At 38.6% G+C, this 21,146-nt stretch overlaps 1 protein-coding gene and 1 long non-coding RNA gene across 4 annotated transcripts in view; both read right to left on the minus strand.

The window, feature by feature from the left end:
- LOC134212942 (uncharacterized) overlaps nt 1-21,146 on the minus strand; it is a 184,473-nt gene that overhangs the window by 81,001 nt on the left and 82,326 nt on the right. The window lies entirely within an intron of this gene.
- LOC134217102 (uncharacterized) lies at nt 5,591-6,237 on the minus strand. The gene is made up of 3 exons (XR_009980913.1): nt 6,211-6,237; nt 6,063-6,145; nt 5,591-6,003 (listed from the first exon to the last, which is right to left on the minus strand). It is a non-coding gene; the product is annotated as an uncharacterized LOC134217102 (long non-coding RNA).

The raw sequence follows: 21,146 nt of genomic DNA on the forward strand, positions 1-21,146 counted from the left end.
CTTAATAGGCCGAAATAGTCGAAAGGGCCATTTGACCGAAATGAACATTCGATCGAAAGTTCGGCTGAATCGGTCATTTTGGATATTTTCAACACATTTACGGGAGAATCTTTTGAATTTCGTCAGAAAATTCTTCAAGTTTTTCAAGAATATTCATTTGGAAATTATTTTCAGAGTTTTCACGGGAAGTTGTTCAAAATTTCCTTAGGAAAATATTCAGAATATGCACGGAAAGTTCTGTTGAGAATTTTTCGAAATTTACACTTCCTCAATCTAGATCATTTAAGATAATTAGTTTTTTATTCTTTATTAGATTGCTTTTTTCGCAGGGAGAAGTTCATCACTAGATGGCTAGATTGGCAAAGCCAACTTTAAAACAGATTTTTTGCAATATCCGCAGGAGACTGTAGAATTTTCACGAGAAAAACTCCGGCATTTCCAATTCTTCAAAGTTTCTGCAGAAGATGGTTCAAAATGTAGATTTCAACGAAAAATTCTTTGGAAAATTGCTCGGAATTTTCAAGAAATGTTTTGGATTACTTCAAAACATTCTTTCTATTTTCGATAAGAAATTCTTGGGAAATTCCATTGACGGAAGGCGACAGACGGGTAATTTGGCACAGAAAGCCGTTTGTCCTAACAGGTCGTCTGGCCGAAAGCATCGTTGGCCGAAAATGCTGTTCGGCCGAAAAGGTTTTTGACAGAATGGGCCATTCAGCGGAAAATGTCATTTGACCATTGAACAAAATTTCGTAGCCTCTCTACTTTTAAGTCGATAATGGCTTTTAGGCCAAAAGTAATCTAGCCGAGTACCATTAGCAGAACTAAGCGTTTAACGGTAACTGTTATCTGGTCGAAACAGGTTTGACAGAAAATGTAGTTGAGTCGTAAGCGACGTACAGGAACATTTGGCCGGATTTTGACCGTAACAGTTTGTCCTAACAGGCTGAAAAAGTCGTTTGACTGAATACCCAACAAACAATTAGGGCTGAATAAGCTAGTTTTTTATTGTAGAAGACCATTTTTGGTTGAATAAGTGCTCTATCAGCTCACAATGTTTATTACAAAAAATGCCGGTTGATTGTCATTTGGGAAAAAGAGCCATTTGGCCCAAAAATGTCCTGTCTGCAAGACAACCTTCTTCAAAAAGTGTCGTTTGACGGAATTGAATAAAAAACAAGTTCGGCCGAATAGGTCATTTGACAGAAATTGCCATTTGGCCGGAAGGATATTTTGCAGAAAGGATATTTTCGTGTCAAATGACCATTCCTACCACACGGCATTTTCGGTCTAATGATTTATTTGGTTAAATGATTTTTTCGGCCTAATTACCAGTTCGGCCGAATGTTCCTTTTGGCTGTATGTCGCTTTCGACCACTACATACTACATTTTTTGTCAAACCATTTTCGACCAGATAATAGTTGCGGATAAACGTTAAGTTCAGCTTAATAGGATTTGATTAGATGACCTATTCGGCCAAACGACCTGTTAGGGTAAACGATTTTTTCGGCCAAATTATCAGTTCGGCCGCTTGACGCTTTCGGCCAACTGAATTTCCCAAGAATGTCTTATGGACAATACACTAGTCGTTCGATAACTGCAACATGTTTTCGGTTTAGTTAGCGAATGCAGTTCTAAACGTTATAAACGTCCAACTATTGTCACGTCCGACAACTTCAGATGCAATATAAGTACATTTGATTGTTCAGCGCAATGCAGCTATCATCGAATTTAAAATCGTTTCGAAGTTTAGCGGTCCGATAACTACAAAACTGATGTAACTATTAAATTGCAGTTAGAAAGCATTGCAGTTGAATAAGTTTCAGTTGTCAAACATCTATTGTACAAAGAATTTCCTAAAATTTCTTAAAAATTCCGAACAATTTTCCGTTTAAATGCAAAGATTTTTCGTATTAAAATCTACATTTTGAACAATCATTCGCGGAAATTCTATTAAAGTTCCCGTCAAATTCCGGAGACTAATTATTTTAGTCTGAGCAAGCCAACGTTAAAACACTCATTCTATCAGTCGCACTTTCCTACAATTATGAAGTAAATTTCGAAGAATACTCAACAGAAACTCGACAAGAACTTTCCGTGTATATTCCGAGGATTTTCCTGTAGAAATTTAGAACAATTTCTCGTGAAAATTCTGACGAGTTTCTCATGACGAATTTTTTGCTGAAAGCTTCTCTTGGTAATTCCATAGATTTGTCTAAACTTCAGAGTAGTTCCCGAGGAAAATTACAATTAACTGCATATTATTCGGCAACTCGAAAACCTTTTTTTTGTTGAATATCTTGGCTGTGCATATGCACAGCACATGTTTCAAAATGGACAAATTGATATGAAATTTGCGAAAAAGAATCCACGTGTCTTGGAGGGACTGGAACTCTCAACCTCCTACTCTCTAGATAGGCGTGATAACCCCTACACAACAAGACCACTTAAAGGTCACATTTGCGGAAAAGCCATCAGAGTACAAACCTCCATCGCGGTTAGTTTTTTTTTGCAAATTGAATATCTTTCGGATGCTTGATTTGTCCTAAATAATTTCCAAATAAATATTTAGGAAAAAGGCAAAAAAATTAAGGGACGTGATAAAAAAAACGCCACGCCGATGCACGCCGCCGCCGCCGGCTAAAATGGCTATCGGCGTGACGCCGAAAACGCCGCCGCCGCCGACCAAAATTCTGACAAACGCCGCCGCCGATGAATATTGGACCGGCGCACACCTCTACTGCCGACAATAAAAAAAATGTAGTAGAATAATTTTTTTCGATTTTTTTTATAGAATACTGGAGAATTTTCCTGCTAAACACAGAAGAATTTCCTGGTGAAATCCACGACTTTTACTTCAGTGAAATTCATTACATTTTTATGAAAAAAAACGGAAAATCCTAAACAAAAATCAAACGAGTGAACTTCGTACAAAGCTGCTGTATAGAACGTTTTAAAAAAAAAAGAAAGTCTACGTAGACTTTTGGTAAACCCCCCGTCCCCTTTCGTAGACTATCGTAGACTTTTTCGAAACCCCTCTCCCCCCTCAAGAGTCTAAGTGGTTCATGGACAGCCGGTCTGCTCTTAAAAAACCCAGATTAATCCACCTAATGGTGATGCCTTTTTCTATTCAATCCCTTGGTTTTGCCTTAGTGTGATACACATAATAAATAATTGCCTACATTACGGATCTTGCAAACGCTGTGAGGGTTCTTCTAAAATTACGTAACACTAAATTTGGAGATTTTTTACCCCCACCTTCCCCCTCGTAACACTTTTTGTATGGAAGGTTTATTTTTTGTATGGATCGTAACGGTCGGCTTGACCCCCTCCCTCCCCCTTCAGCGTTACGTAATTTGTGAAAGGCCCCTAAGGCAAACAACCAACCAACCGTATATGGTTCAACACACAATTTTCTCTTGACATAAGACGAGTTTGTGCAATCCCATTTAATTCCACCACTTAATTGTACCTTGACAGATACGTATTTCGACCTCAACAGTAAGGTCGTCTTCAGTGTCTCGTACTTGACTCGCCACCATTTTCTTCATAACTTTTGAACGCAATGACCGATCGTGATCATATTCAATAGTGATCAGTGGTTTGTTCCCCGTCGAATGCAACTTGTTGCGAGAAAATCGGTTAAGAATTACTATATGAAAAAGTGGCTAATGTTTTTCGCTTTTCATGTGCCCATACACACGGACAGACCAGACATTTGTTCAGCTCGACGAGCTGAGTCGATTGGAATATAACATCATGGGTCTCCGAGACTTCTATGAAATGGTCGATTTTGGAGTGAAATGATAGCCTTTCGGTACCTTTGTTTTTTTTTCTAATAATCCACAATTTCTCTCCATGACAGTGCTGAACATTTGGCTTCAGACTTCTTGTGCAATAATTTCTGCAGTTGTATCAAAAGGTTTGGGTTCAAAGACAGCCAAACGCGACAGACTATCAGCAACGTTGTCTAGTCCAGATATGTGCACAACTCTGTAGTCGAACATTTGCAGCCTTAACACCCAACGCTCTATACGCGAACAAGGCTTAGATCATTTCGAAAATAAGAAACTTAAAGCTTTACAGTAGGTAAAAATATCGAATAATTTGCCAAGAAGATAGGGGAACCCGGGGCAAGAAGGACACCTTTGATTTCCCTGTAAAATGTAATAATATAAGCATAATCGATGACTTCTTAACCTTCTTAACAGTCTTATAATGTAATATTCATCAAATTTCGTATTGAAAGTCTTGAATAAAGCTAAAAATAGCTGAAAAAACAAAATGCTACTTGGATCTGGTCAAAAGTTATAATAATGACATCACATAAAATAAGAATTTTCAAAGGGCATTTTATATTAATTTAAGGTTATTCGAAGTAGGAAACAAGTTTACAGTATTGACAAGTATTTCTAACTCAACACTACTGGCTGTGGTATCTTTTTTTGCGAAAATATGCATTTAAATGCACTATTGACCATCCGGGGCAAAAAGGACACCTCAACCAGGGGCAAAAGCGTCACTCTATCGCGCAAACATAACCTTAAACACAAGTGTCAAACTGTTGTTGTGATTTCGTATAGTGACCGGTCCTGGATAATGCGTACGTGGTACGAATTTCGACGTGGAACAATGACCATCCGCCAGCATGACCGCTACAATATGAGCGGTGACCGAGTCCGGCATGTCTGTGAAGCGAGCAGCCATTTAGCACCGTGTTCGTCGTCGAACGCAGAAGAAAAATTTTAAGCATCCGGATCGGAAGATTAACGCTTCGGTCGCTCCGCACCAGAGAATAATCCGCAGCAGGAGGATGCACTCGTTCAGCACATACTCAACATGGAACAACGACTCGTTGCACTGCCAATTCCCGACTTCAGGAGCTTAGCATTCCGGCAGGCGATGAGGAACAAAATTAAACATCCGTTCAACACCGCGTTCCAACTGGCCGGTAAAGATTGGTGTCACGGTTTCGGTCAACGCCACCTTGAACTGTGCCTACGTGTTCCTGAGACATCGTCCGCTGATTCAATTATGTGGCTAGGTGATAGTTTCATTATTACAGTGTAACGATCTCTTCCGTTCTATGAAGAAACGGCTTAAGCGCCACCTTCTCCAGAAGGACCGTTTCTCAGATCGTATTGCCCGGATCAAAGACTGCCTTCTCAGGGCAGGTAATTTTTGTATATTCAGAAGCGAAAGATCACTTGAATCCCGACATCTTAAGGCAATCAAACAAATTCAAATCAAACAAATTAATTTAAAAAAAACCTCAATGATTCATCAATTAAAGGACTAGTAAGCAATCAATAAACATAAGCTAATCTACTATAATTTTCATTTGAGTTTCGTCATGCGAAAAAAGGGAGAGATTCTACTAAACTAGAAGCAATTGGTTTCTAAATTCAAATATCGCACGCGGAAACTAGAGTAACAAAACTTTTCGAGTCGTTTATTTATTCATGAGGTAACGGTAAGACAATTTAAATAAACCTGATGCCCTATGTGACGTCACGTGTTTGTACGAACCGTACGATTTGAAATGCTACAGCAATTGAGCAAAAAGAACCGATCAGATCTGACCTTTTCTTCTGCGTCCTCGCTTGGGAATCCCACGCAGTGACTTAACTGGATGGAGATTTGGATTCAGGTACGATTGTCAAAATATCGTGCATTCGGTTGGTCGTTCTCGAAGCTTTGGACTCGAGCTCTAACGCTACTTTGGCGTCGTCTCGCGATGCGCGCGCCGGCGTCTTTTTCGGGGTATAGACGTCCCCTAGATGCGTGGAGTGTGCAGCCGTCACTGGCGACTTATCGACGTGCGCAGATACTGGCGATGATTTACGACGATGGAAAGCGATACAGAAGATCACAGTAGATCGCTCGAGGGACTCGGACCAGTCCACGCCACTTTGACCAACTTCGAATTTGATCGAACCAACCCTTTGCGGACTCGCAGCATCCACTCTGGACTAACCGCCCACGTTGCTTGGGCACTGGTCCTGTTCAACGCGGTTCAAACTCACTAATTGCTCAATAAATTATACACAATTAGGCTTACCTGAATTATTACTTTCAAAACTTGAAGGAGATCCAAATAATATAGTTCTATTTGAAAACAATTTTCTCGAAAAAATCTTGCTGCTATTAAGAAAAAAAAACTTGTTAAACATTTATTCAAATTCTATTAGAATCGCGCGATAACTTACTTCGAGCTTAGAATTGCAAGAATAAATGTTTTAAATCAATCAACCTTTATGTTCTAGAAATCCCCACTGTTCTTTAAAAAGCACTCCATTGATTAGAATAGAAAGACGCCCGATAGATTAGATAAGGCCTAAAAATCGCCACGTAGTTTTCTGTGATTGGTGGATTAAAGAGAGTTTAAAGGTATAAAACACCTTTGTTTTAATTTAATAATAGGTAGGATCTGTTTAACTCTCTAAGACGCAATTTGTGATTCAAGATTTAAATTTTGAAATATTTCGTTTTTACTACCGGATTAACCACTAGATGGCGCATCGACGGATTGTGGTCTTGGATGTGCTTAAATATCACACATAGCTCAAATAGTTATATGGAAACGAGCTTCATTTAGCTTGTTCATTGAATGGAGAATAAATGCGTGTTCACACTCCACAAATTAAATTTCATGAATTCAATTTTAGGGTTACATTACGCCTATACTAAGAAATAAAAATTTTGAAATTTTTTTCCACAAATTTCAAAATTTTTATATATTTACATGAATTAGACTAAACTTCTTTTTAATATATTTTTTTTTACATTCGTCTAATTTGTACAAAATTCTTCAACTAAACCTTTTCATGGAAATTGAATGACTATCTGAATCAATCATTCTATCAATACGCCTAATTGAATAACCATGTTGAACTGCCCTTACTCGAAACTAACAATCATTTATTGACGAGACAATTCATCCTCGAGACGAGACAATTACATACCGATTACTTCAGAAAAGTCTGAAAAAATGTCTTAACATATACCGATTAACTTCTGACATATCAGAAAAATTAATAACCGATCCGAATTACTCCAATGTATGAATTGGAAAAAAAAGACTTCATATACCGATTTACTATATGGACTCATACTTAACATTTACGCCCTAATTCCGAACCTACCAGTCAACATAGTCATCCTATATCGGCGCTTTATGATTTGTCAAAGAAATACTGTGGGAAGAATGCTGTCCCTACTGAACAACATTCAGATGAGAGGTGAATAACGAACCGAAAGCATGTGGCGGTCAGAATACTTTCGTTTATGACCGTTTCTATTTTACGGACTATTGCGGATTATTGCAGATTATGGTGTTTAAAGTGAAATCTACAATCGGGAATATGTATAATTACTGATCTATGCTGGAGAACCGTGAGATAAATTTAAATGCGAATGGTATAGTGCGGATATTTGTGCTTGATTGTGTCGGAATTACCGAAGAATGATCTCTACTGTTCTAGTGAGAACAAAAGATCTTGTATGGTAGAGAACGAAAATCGCTTCGGTCCCGGTCAAGGTCATCGTCTGAACAAGCAGACAAGGTAGACGTAGGTCATCGAAGCTCATTGTGAAGCTCATCCATGCAAGGCAGCTGACTCCTCTAGCATTGGGCAATTTGTAGTCGTACCTCTTTAGAGTGTTTGGTGGATAAGCAGTGTTTTTATTGTTACTTTATTGTTGGTCATGGTACAAGGGAAAGATCTCTACTATCCAACCCGTGGCACCATCTATTTACGCATTTTTTTAACATTGCCGATAACAGTAGGACTTTTAGGATCGAACGGCTTTGGTGCATCATGTGTATTTGAATAATGAAGTGATGTATGCACCACTCGACGGGAGTACAGTCATATCGTTTGTTTTGATTGGTTTTATTGTCTGTTGTCAACGATCGAGGAAACACAAGGACATCTCGGATCGGACCGAACCGTTGCACCACGGGAGTGTGTTTTGTTTTAATTACTTGTCTTTGCACTATTCGGTAATAGTGCAATCATAGCTGGATGTTTTGATGCTGTAGGCTCAATCGAACGTCGGATTTTCCTCCAATCAGGACTTTTTTAAGAATGATCCGTGAAAGGTACCTGGAATTCTTTGTCCATCATTGTTTTCAAGAACGTAAGTGTTGCTTCCAAGGGCAGATTGAACACGAGCTTGTGTGTATTTCGTTCCAAATTTTCCAACAAAGTGTTTAGATTTGTCGGACAAATGAACGTTACGTTTGTATACCACATCGCCAGGTTTAAAGCAGTGTTTTTCGTTAGACCGGAGGTTGTACGACTTTGAATAGCGGGTGTATGCATCATGAAGATTGTGTCGAACCAATTCATACAGCTTTCGCGTTTCTTCATTTTGATGGTTTGAGACCCTATTGATATCAGAGTTTAGATTCCTCAAATGCTCGTATTCGGTCCCCGAGCTGATCATATTCCGACCAAAATTAATAAAATATGGAGTGAAACCAATACTTTCATGGACACTCGTACGGATGGCAGCGGCGATTTTCTGAACTGAGTCGTCCCAATTGCGATGATCCACCTGTTTGTTCAATGCACATCTAATGGCCGTGACAATTACACGGTTGACTCGTTCAGCCGGGTTTGGACCAGATGATATACGGCAAGGTTCCATTGAGTCACACCGTAAGTTTCCAACAGTTTTTTGAACATGTCACATTGGAAGACTTTAGCATTATCAGTTATACAGACAGACGGCGCTCCAAACAAATTGAAAACAAGGTTTTCCATGACGGCACAGACCCCAGGCGCCGTAGCTGTTTTCATACATTGGACCAGTACAAACTTGGAGAAAAAATCACAAATCACTAGGATCCAGATATTTCCTTTCCGGGATTTTGGATACGGTCCTAGGAAATCGATGGATATTAATTCCCATGGTCGGCTACACAGCTTCGGTTTCCCACAGGGTGGGCGTACATTAAGATTTGGGACCTTAGATTCCTTACAAATCTGGCAGCTGCTACAAAATCTTTTGATTTCACTTGCCATTCTAGGCCAGTAGTAGCGTTCCCGGACCTTTTCAAGAGTTTTGAGGAAGCCTAAGTGAGCGACCTTGTGTATCCCTTCAATAACCTGTTTTCTCTCAGGCAATGGCAAAACCTGTTTCCATCGGAACGCTGGATCTTCAGGAATTGTAGAATTGGAAACAAACTTGAAAATTTGTTCATTAACGATCTTGAAATCTAAATATTTGTCCGGATTCTGTTTAATTTGTTGTTTCAGGTCTTCTACATATGGATCAGGTAATTGGCTATCGATGATAAACACACTGCGGCTTAGTGCATCGGCCGGGATGTTCTCCGACCCTTTTTTGTATTGGAGCTGCACATCGTATTTCGAAAGCTTCAGTGCCCACCTCGCAATACGCGGACTTTTGGACTCAATGCTCATTGTCTGAAGGAAGGTGAGGGACATCGCATCAGTTTGTACGACGAACCGATTCCCTTCTACGAAATGTCTGAAATTTTCGATACTTAGCAGTACCGCCAGACATTCTCGTTCGGTGGCGCTGTACTTTCGCTGGGTACTCGACAGTTTTTGGAGAAGTACGCGATGCATTTTCGTTCCCCGTTCTGAATTTGAACCAAGACAGAGCCAATAGCAAAGTCGGAGCTATCCGTCTCAATAATGAAGGGTTGAGAAAAGTCTGGGTTCGCTAAGATCGGTGCGGTGACTAATGCTTCTTTCAGACGCTGAAGGGCATTATCTGCCTCCTTTGTCCACTCAAATTTTCGTCGTACTTTTTTCAGCAGCTCTGTAATGGGAACGGTGATTTCCGAATAGCTTTTAACAAACTTTTGATAAAAGCCTGCAAGACCAAGTAACCTTCGAATATCTTTCACGGTACGAGGTACCGGATAGTCCAATACGGGTTGGATTTTTGAAATATCCATCGATAATCCATCTTCCGACAAAACATATCCAAGATATTTGATGCTTGTTTGACAGAACTTTGATTTTTGTATGTTTATGGTCAAACCTGCTCGAGACAAACGTTCAGCAACGCATTTTATTAGCCTGAGGTGTTCTTCGAACGATTCAGAAACGATTATAATATCGTCCAAGTAGACGTACACAAATGGCTCGAGGTCATGTCCAAGGACCTTTACCATTAGACGAGCCATGGTGGCTGGAGCATTTGTGAGGCCAAAGGGCATGACCTTGAAACGGTATAAGCCCTTATTAGTCCTAAACGCCGTTTTACTCTTAGCATCATCTTCCAGCTCAACCTGGTAATAAGACTCGGTCAAGTCTATCACCGAAAAGTAGCGCGCACGTTTTATGCGCTGCAGGATAACCGCCATGTTTGGAATAGGGAAATCGTCCTTTTTAGTCATCGAGTTTAACCGACGGGAATCTAGGCATATGCGCCATTTACCTGTGGGCTTTTTAATAGGTAATAATGGATTAATGAAGTCCGCAGCTCCTTTACACTCCTCTATAACGTCCAGATTGAGTAACCGTTCCATTTCTTCATCGATGACTGCCTCCACGGCCGGCGACCAGCGATACGTGGGAACCCGCCTTGCAGTGGCTCCAGGCAAAAGTTCTATGCAGTGCTTCAAAATCGGAGTTCTACCTAATCGTCCTTCTTGCGTCATGGGAAGTTGTTGAATGGCTTGCAATAAGTTTTCTTTTTGGTTCCAGGTCAGCTTATGTTCTGTTTCAATTTCCGACACGTTCTCGATTATTTTTGTTGGAATTTCCACCGTTGGCATTTCCAGACTTTCATCTTCTTCTGGGAGTGAACATCCAACCTCGTTGATGATTGCTTCTGGTCTCACTTGAAAACAGAGGTGGCCATCCTCGTCACCGAAATAGTTCGCAATGTAGTTCAAGTTGAATTGTGCATCTGCCGTCAAGTGACATGGCTCGCTAACAGAAGAATCAGAAACTAATTGGAAATTGAAGGCGGATAAAAAATCCATTCCGAGGATCAAGACCTTTGATATTTCCGGTACAACTAAGGTAGGGACCACCTTAGTTACATTTTTGTACATATATGGCACATTCACGTATCCTTCACATGTATACGGGGTCCGATCTGCAGTATATATCTTCAAACTGCATTTTTGAATCTTCAATCCGAGACGATTCAGCAGGCTGCGAGAACTAATTATGGAAACACTGGCGCCCGTGTCTGCTAATCCTTCAACCGGAATATTAAGAATGAAGACGGTAAGGTGAGGACATCGCCGGAAGCAGGTTTGGATCACGAACGTTTGATTGAATCGGGAAAATGGGGACATGGAAACCCTTTCTTCATGTTTGGTAGGAGTTCGGTTTCCGGAAATCTCCCCCATTAATCGTTTTTTGGTTTAGGCTCAAAGGATGATCGAAGATCATGTTGTTGAGGACATCGGAACGCAGTAGTTTCTGGGTGCCCACACATATGACAAAACATAGTCTTCTTCTGATCACATTCCTCCATAGATGTCCTGATTTTTTACAATTCCAACAGAGAGCTTGAGCTCGATCATTGGGATCTACTGTTTTCGGGTCGCTGAATCCTTGCCACTGCCATTTGGTACTCTGCGTACTTGAAGCGCCGCTACTTCAATGTCATCTGGGTTGTCCTCTAAATTAGCCGAATCTTCTTCCTCGAGCTGTATTTCATTGACGAACGGGGTTTTAGTAGGGCCACGAGGATGGTATAAGTTTCCTTCTAGAGCATCGAACCGGTAGCACAATTGGGCCAAATGTTCTAATGACGTTATTTGTTCTAATGCTAATCGTCGTTTGTAGGACAATTTCATGTTCTCCACGACGATATCAAACTTTTCTTCCTCTGAAATTGGTTTATTTAATCGCTGAGAAAGATTTTCGATGTCTGTGAGGAACGCGCTGAACAGCTCGTTAGGACGCTGTTTTCGATTTCTTAAATCCTCCTTAATAAAACGATCCCGGTTGGGATTGTCGTATCTCATACGTAGATAGTACACTAATGTGTCCCACGAATCGAACTTCGACTCGTATGCAGAATACCAAACATATGCATCATCGCGAAAGAGAAGATGCGCATGGGTTCTCAACTCTTCTTTGGTAATTTCATACGACCGACTCAACAATTCGACTTGCCGCAGAAAGTCAACTACGGGTGTGGAACTTGCGTCTCCAGCAAACTTGGTCCACTTCTCTAGAATATTGCAAGTGTGATGTGGCAGTCTACCACGTCTTGCTTCGTTTGGTTCCCAATTATGTGGCATCGGTGCACTCGAGGTTCCATAGGGAGAATGGTAGTTCGGAAAGTGTTGCGTTGTCGGGTTGCGTTGTCCTCCTGATGGCACTGGTCTGCGAGGAGACGCTGGATTCTGAAAACTTGGCCATGAATTTCGGAGAACGTTTCTGAAAACCGGAGGTGATCCAGCAATAATAGATTCTGTTCTAATTCCAGATGGACGATATGATCCTCCTGAGCACCGTAATTGTAATGGGGCATGCAATCTCATTTGCTCCTGCGAAGCTGCTACCCTAGAAATGCCCGAGATTTCCGAGTCGTGTATACCAACATCAGCTATTTTTTGAGCCAGATTGTTTACCACGGTATCACGAACGATATTCCGTTGTGGCTGATTGCTCAAAAGCTCACGAACGTAAGTTTGTACATAGTTTTTAATGTCAGAAACATGTACATAGTTTAGTGACATTTCGGTCTCATCTCCAGGTACAGCATTTTGTGTCGTCTCGGTAGACGGTTTTGATACCGACTGTCTGTTCTCTGATCCGAAAGCGGAAGGTTCAATTGGTACACGTCGCATTTGCTGCAGCGATCCATTTCTTGACCGACCTTGTTCAGAAGAAAATGGATGAGTGGCTACACTCAGCTGGGAAATTTCAGATTGCTCGGGCGCTGTCGTCAAAGCCATCCTGGTCTGAGGAATCGCCGCTTCCGCCGATAGATTGGGCTGAACTGTGGAATTTAATAATGGGATCCCATCTTCCCTTGACAGATGGTACGCGTCGTTAGGAAGCGCATTCCGAGACACGTAAAGACTATCTTCGCCATGGATTTCATCTTGGCCGTCATCAAAGAACGGATTCGTACCGCAATGTGGTGTAGCGGTCGCCATCGGAACGGAGGGTCTAGTCGATCCTCCTTGGCCTGTCGCCAACAGGGAAGTTGCAAAGTGACTCCCAGCGGCTTGTTCCAGATGGGTACTGGATGGAATTCCGCGAAAAGGTAGCTGAAATCCTTCGGCCGAAAGTTGAATGCGCGTTGCTTGATCCATTTCAGCCTGAAGATTATTTCGTGCTGGACAGCGACTGTCCAAGGAAAACCTGGTGTCTGCCTGTGGCCGATTAATGGATGTATTCGTCGTTAGCTGATCCGCCCACACCAGACGCTGTATACGCGCAGGATTAATGTCACCTACTGCTCCAAGAAGACTGTAATCTTCGGTATATTCCGGAGGTGTTACCAAAGTTCTCTGAGACTCCGAGGTACGATTCAAATTCACATTATTCGTTCTATCTTCGTTATCAGACATTATTCTCAATTCACAATCAATTAAGATTCAATTAAATTAATAGAAAGAATGGCACTTATATTGCACTATACTAAGCAAAAGAAAATAAATTATTTATTTAACTAATAACCGAAACCAAATTTTAAATTAACGACTCTACCGAATTATCCCGATTAACCCTAAATACTATCTACAAAATTCACTTATTCGAAACTCCAAGTTGTTTAAGTTTTTCGTTCAATTCTACACCGGCTTACCAGATAATTTTGTACAAACTAATAACTAAATCACATCTACTTTTTTTTTTTTTGCAAATTTCCAAATCGAATTCATAAAAATACCTAAGAACCGTTAAGCGGCCCCACGTTGGGCGCCAGAATGTAACGATCTCTTCCGTTCTATGAAGAAACGGCTCAAGCACCACCTTCTCAAGAAAGACCGTTTCTCAGATCGTATTGAAGGGTCAAAGATTGCCCTCTCAGGCCAGGTAAATTTTGTATATTCAGAAGCGAAAGATCACTTGAGTCCCGACTCTTAAGGCAATCAAACAAATTTGTTTTAAAAAATACCCGCAATGATTCATCAATTAAAGTTGTAGTGAACAATCAATGAACATAATCTAATCTAATATAATTTTCATTTTATTTCGTCACGTGAAAAAAGGGAGAGATTCTACTAAACTAGAAGCAATTGGTTTCTTAATTCAAATATCGAACTAGAGTAACAAAACTTTTCGAATCGTTTATTTCTTCGTGAGGCAACGGTAAGAAAATTCAAATAAACCTAATGCCCTTTGTGACGTCACGTGTTTGTACGAACTGTACGATTTGAAATGCTATAGCAATTGAGCAAAAATAACCGATCAGATCTGACCTTTTCTTCTGCGTCCTCGCTTGGGAATCCCACGCAGTGACTTAACTGGATGGAGATTTGGATTCAGGTACGATTGTCAAAATATCGTGCATTCGGTTGGTCGTTCTCGAAGCTTTGGACTCGAGCTCTAACGCTACTTTGGCGTCGTCTCGCGATGCGCGCGCCGGCGTCTTTTTCGGGGTATAGACGTCCCCTAGATGCGTGGAGTGTGCAGCCGTCGCTGGCGACTTATCGACGTGCGCAGATACTGGCGATGATTTACGACGATGGAAAGCGATACAGAAGATCACAGTAGATCGCTCGAGGGACTCGGACCAGTCCACGCCACTTTGACCAACTTCGAATTTGATCGAACCAACCCTTTGCGGACTCGCAGCATCCACTCTGGACTAACCGCCCACGTTGCTTGGGCACTGGTCCTGTTCAACGCGGTTCAAACTCACTAATTGCTCAATAAATTATACACAATTAGGCTTACCTGAATTATTACTTTCAAAACTTGAAGGAGATCCAAATAATATAGGGTATCTGTTCCCATATTAATAACAGCCCGTATATTAATCCCAACCGTCGATAAACCAAATAAAAAATCAATTTATTTACAATTTCTCACATCGTATGTACATAATAATGGATGGAACACATTCTTGAATGTTTGGAATATTATTCAAGATTTTGTTTAAGTAATGTTTTAATTCACAAAATTAAATACTTAAAAGATAAAATTATAAAGCACTTTTATTTTCATTTTCCTACCTCTGAACTGATGGTTTGACGCACTGCTCGATTGCTACTAGCAGATTCATCTGTTTTGACGCCGTTGTTTTCCACTCAATTTCAAGCTAAAACAATTCTATCCCTTCCAAATTCACTTCACAGCACATAAAGCACATCACATTTTCACTATGAATGTAATTAAATTTCAAAACCAACGCGATTTCCTATAGTTTGATATAGGTTTATTTCGAACAACGTCTAAATTATCCTTGTCCGTATTCCAAACTGTTTACATGGCTTGCAGTACTCTTAAGGGTTGCCGACCTAGATTTTTATTTCAAAGCGCTTGAATGAACTTTCTCTGTGAAATTCAACTCTTATATTTGTAAAAAAAAAATATATCGAAAAGATAAATTATGACAAACACAAAATTGAACTGATAAGATGGAAAACTGCAACAAAAACAGCAATTTTGTAATTATATTTCAACTCAAATACAAATTATTGAAGAATTCGGCATCACTGCAATCATATCGTTACGTATACACACAAGTAATAGTGTGCGTATTTTATGTTAGAAACAGTATTATTGATATAGGTACAGGCATAGGATTAACTGTTTTTGAATGTTATTGAAATAGGTGCATGGCGGTGATGATGTTTTTTAGCAAAATACTTCTATAATGTGATGAAAATTTCATTTTTGAAGTTACCAAATTGTTTTCAATTAAAAATTACATGAGCTGAGCATAATTATTTTCATGTTTCTTGATTATTGGGTGAGAAATCAATGCATTTCATATGCGCATTGCCTTATTGTTATTGATATAGGAACAGATACCCTAGTTCTATTTGAAAACAATTTTTTCGAAAAAATCTTGCTGCTATTAAGAAGAAAAAAACTTGTTAAACATTTATTCAAATTTTATTAGAATCGCGCGATAACTTACTTCGAGCTTAGAATTGCAAGAATAAATGTTTTAAATCACTCCACTTTTCTTTTTTTTGTTCTGGAAAAAACCAACTGTTCTTTAAAAAGCACTCCACTGATTTGAAAAGAAAGACGCCCGATAGATTAGATAAGGCCTAAAAATCGCCACGTAGTTTTCTGTGATTGGTGGATTAAAGAGAGTTTAAAGGTATAAAACACCTTTGTTTTAATTTAATAATAGGTAGGATCTGTTTAACTCTCTAAGACGCAATTTGTGATTCAAGATTTAAATTTTGAAATATTTTGCTATCGGATTAACCACTAGATGGCGCATCGACGGATTGTGGTCTTGGATGTGCTTAAATATCACACATAGCTCAAATAGTTATATGGAAACGAGCTTCATTTAGCTTGTTCATTGAATGGAGAATAAATGCGTGTTCACACTCCACAAATTAAATTTCATGAATTCAATTTTAGGGTTACAACAGGTTCACGCGCGGTGTTTGTTGTCGAGGTGCTCGTCTCCTATGCGAGTATATGATACTAGAAGTTACGTATTGCTTATTTTTGTATGATGTAGGTATCTAATCAAAATAAAACCAGCATGCAGATGGTTCATGCAAATGTCACATGACATTCGCTGGATTGATTTGTCTATTTTTTACCTTCCCAAATCCATCACATTAATTATTCACAGCCCAACAAAAATCAGCTTTGCCAGCAACGCACATGGTCTTTCCATCTTTTCCACTATATCATCCAAAAATTAAGGCCAATCAGATCCTTTAGCGCTCCTGCTTGCTCAAAATCCAGCTTAATTTCTTGCAGATATTTGAAGGAATTATACAAAAATAAGCTCAAATGACCGTCAGATAGGAAGAAAAATATTACCCAAATACCGCCATAGCCGAAATTGGCGTATGCTTATAGGGGAATTTTTCGATACTTGACGTGCCATTAACATAACATTGATTTCCATCACATATTCGTCAAACTGGTTTTCGAGTTGCGTCTACTGCGAGGCAGAGCTTAGATCTTGGTTAATTTTTTTTCCAACAAATCGTATATTGAGAGCAAAAAGGTCCAGAAATCCGATAATAAGAGCCACAGCAGGATGGCCGTGAAGAGAAGGAAAAATGTTTAAAATTGATGCTTTAGTCGGCTATGATTTTATTTCAACCGTTTGATCAAGTGTTCTGGCTTGTCGCTTAGCGAACAACAACAGCAACAACGCGGCAACGGGCATTGGCTTGCGGAGCTTAACTCGGCACGCTTCTATTTATCGATGAAGGACGTTCTATTTTCTTTCATTGCAGGCACACAGCGCATGAGGTCCAAGGGTTCATGTAGATTTAATATTAAATATTATAATGAGGTTTTTGTTTTTAATTTGTTTTGTAAACCATGGTGCAATGAAGGCTCTAGGATCACAACAGAAATGAACTTTGATTTTCGTACCTATTAATAAATTCACCTCCCAACAGGGATTGTTCTCCTGAATCTGTGCACTTCGAAAAAAAATCAAAATACAATTAATGGACAGGTAAATCCCATAATTAAAATTAATCAACAGATTTTGTGCAAAAAGATTTCACGCTTTGATGATTAATAATTAGTGCAGACAAATGAAAATACATAAAAATAAAGGATCCATCTCCCTATAGTACAGTTTAAGAATTTGAAGCTCGACTAATTCTTGTATTTTTTAATTTTCCTACAAATCTTAATTAAGGTTCACCATTTATACTCTGGCATAACTGAAGAGAAGATCCCGAGCAAAAATACTTCGGAATAACAAAAAAATGCAGAAACTATTCTTCCAAACGTTCTGGAGTTTTCTGCAGTGCCGTAGGTATCCATCAGGACTATAAAAAATGTTCACAATACATATCTCCAAATCAATCAACAATGCACATATCCAACCCTTGTTCCACAATAGCATTCTTATGATTTGTGTGATGTGTTATTATAAAAATCTTCAATGCCAAGGAACGCAGTAAGTGAAATTTCTTTTGCATAATTTTTTTTAGCGTTTTACAGGTTTACCTTGATTATATGGACCTCGATTATATGGACCTCGATTAGGTACACTGGGGAAGTTGAAAAAGGTAAGTGTAAAATCGACTCGAAAATTGGAATTGTACATACTTTATAGTTTTTACCACATCATAACATTATGCAAGAATATACTTGATGCTCACACTAATACATGTTGGAATTTGTAATACATACATCTAACGGTTAACGCTTGAACTGTAATTTTAGGTTTCATGAAAAGTTGATTTTGCATTCACAAAATCAATTCTTATTTGCACCAATTGTTCTTTTTCAAGTGAATTTATATCACAGGTGACTATTATAGAAATTAAACTAATTCCATTCAATTGGTAGTGGCTACTATGAAAGCAAATAATTTAGATTTTACACTTTCACTTCAGGTATCAACACTGCGGGGAAGTGGATAATGTTTAAATTACGCAATTTTTTCATCCCTCCAGGGTTTATTTCGATAGCTGTGAATCTAATATGTTCCTTCTTTGTTATCATTGTGATTCCAGTGGTGATTGGACTCATATAAATGAGAAAATGCCTGATTAATCCACCTATCGGTATTGATGCCTTCCACATGTTTTACATATGAAGAAAATGTATAAGAAAGTTAAAATAGCACTGATAGGTAAATATATTGAATAATTAAATAAATTTTATTCATAACAAGTTTCTGTTGAATGCAATTTTGTTTTGAACAAATTGGTTAGACAAGTGCTTTAGAATAGCTGATAATTTCTGACGTGCTTGCATATACATATACAAATACACATATACAGACATCATCTCTCATGTTAAACTAAGTTGCTTAGTTTATAACCCTGTAAGTCCCATTTTTCCTTTAAAAGTTCATCTTTGGGTGAAATATAGATTTTACGTACACTTAGTGTTCGAAAAGGCAAAAATAGCCCTCATTTAGTATTACGAGAATTCCTTGAGGATCTATTCCGTTAATGTAATAAAATTATTCCAAAAGATACTCAGAGCAATTATCGTATTGATTTTAGTTATATGTAACTACCATCACTTTTGAAGATCAAGGTAATATGGGTTTTCCATTACCCCATCCCACTAGGGTAAGTGAAAACAACCTCTAATTTTAAAATCTATTTCCATAAATTTCAAACGACCAAAATGATGAATTACGCACAGTTTAAGAAAAATAAATTAAAAGGTAAAAAAGGTAAAAATCAATGTTTAATAGAATGAAAGGTAAAAATTTAGTGTTTATGTTCATAATGGAGAGAAGTAAGACTAGAGTTCGTAGAATAATAGTAGTTAGAAGCTGTTATATCAATCACAACACTTATTAACGATTTTGCTGCCAAATCGCGTCAAAGTTCCAATCAACGGACATGTTTGATATGTAAGCCAAAACCTTCTGGTTCCTCTACAGAACTCAGAAACATGATAATCTAAGATATGGTACTTTGAGGTGAATGCAAGCTGCGGTTTTTCCAGCTGCTAGTGCTCAATTGCTTCCTCAAAACTATGCTCGTGTTTCAAAAGCTGTTTCTTGTACACTTTTTGAAACCTATCGAAACCGCTGATTGAAATATTAATTAGAAAATTGTTAATGTTAAGCAGAGGTATGCCGTAATCCGAAAATCGGATTCTAGTAAATTTATGCAATTTTGTTTCTTTTAAAGTGTTTTAAAAGTTCAAAATTGAATATTTCTTCGTCGTAACCGAAAACCCAAAGAATATGCACAAAGCTTGTAAATTTGTTTCTTTCTGTGCATTTTCCTGATGTTTTCCTTTCTCGAGATCTCATTCTATATGCCGAGCTCACTGTAGCTTTTCCTTACCGCCATCTTTGGAGCTACCAGTCCGATGATCCTTTGGGAAATCTCAGAATATGATAAAGCTTCGTCAATTCAATTGTTACAGCATCTGCCGAAGATCTAACCTGTTATATAATGCTAAACTAGACTCATTGAAACAAATATTTAAGCTCATGGTTTTCTATCATTTTTTCCATACTCCAATGTTTGCTTCTGATGCTCGAATACATTTGTGAATACCATAAAAAATACAAACTTTAATCTGAATGGCATTCAACAAAGAATCTGCAGCCTGCACGTGAATTCATGAATGGATTTGAACATAGCATTCTTGAAGATAGCTTGAAATACAAAAAACATACCTAAGTCAGTTTGGAGCTTGATCAGTTGTAAAATTAATAATTGTAAAAGGCAACAAATGCAAACTGTGAAAACAACTTGGACCACTTTTGACGGCTTTGAAGGTATTTGGGAATATTATTGAATTAAATATAGATTCTTTTGAAATTTCTCAAAAAACTTCAAATCAAGATTTCTCGAGATTCCTCCTAGGATTTTTTAAAATTGGCCCAGAGGTCAGAATTACACAGGAATTGCTGCACTTGGTTTTGACGGATTTTATTTTATAATAACGGTCTACGGGCACCGTGACTAGTCGACCGTCAGACGTTGTCCTCGTAGTAGGCGAAAATGCGCGTTGAGAAGTCCATATGCGAAATTTCCATACAAATCTTCATTTTAGTATTTCATGATTTACCTAACTTAACTAATTATTTTCCCAGAGGAAAAATATCATAAACCCGTTCGGAAACTATAACGAATGTTACTGCTGAAGGAATGAATATGCGGATACGAACACAGACCATTTCATTTTTATTATATAGAGAAGAAGAAGTATATATACCATACCGGGTAGAAGTGAAAAACAAACTAATAACATAATAATAACAAATTTTGATGTGATATCAAGTGTTGTTATTTTTATGCTATTTACGTGTAACATCTCAACAGCACATTTTCATTTGATAGCTGAATTTGTAATTTATATGTTGTCGAAAAGAAGACTAGAACTAGAAAAGGATCAATGTTGCAAATAAAATTTGTTATTTATTTATAACTAGCAGACCGACGAACTTGTTTCGCCTAAAATGTTATGAAGAAATTGGGTTTTCATTTGTATGTGGCAACCCCTTTCCAAACGGGGGAGGGGTCTCGAACCATCTTAAGAACCTTCCTGGCTCCAAAAACTCTGCATACAAATTTTCACGCCAATCAGAT

Source organism: Armigeres subalbatus, chromosome 2 (genome assembly GCF_024139115.2).
Source record: "Armigeres subalbatus isolate Guangzhou_Male chromosome 2, GZ_Asu_2, whole genome shotgun sequence".
Taxonomy (NCBI): domain Eukaryota; kingdom Metazoa; phylum Arthropoda; class Insecta; order Diptera; family Culicidae; genus Armigeres; species Armigeres subalbatus.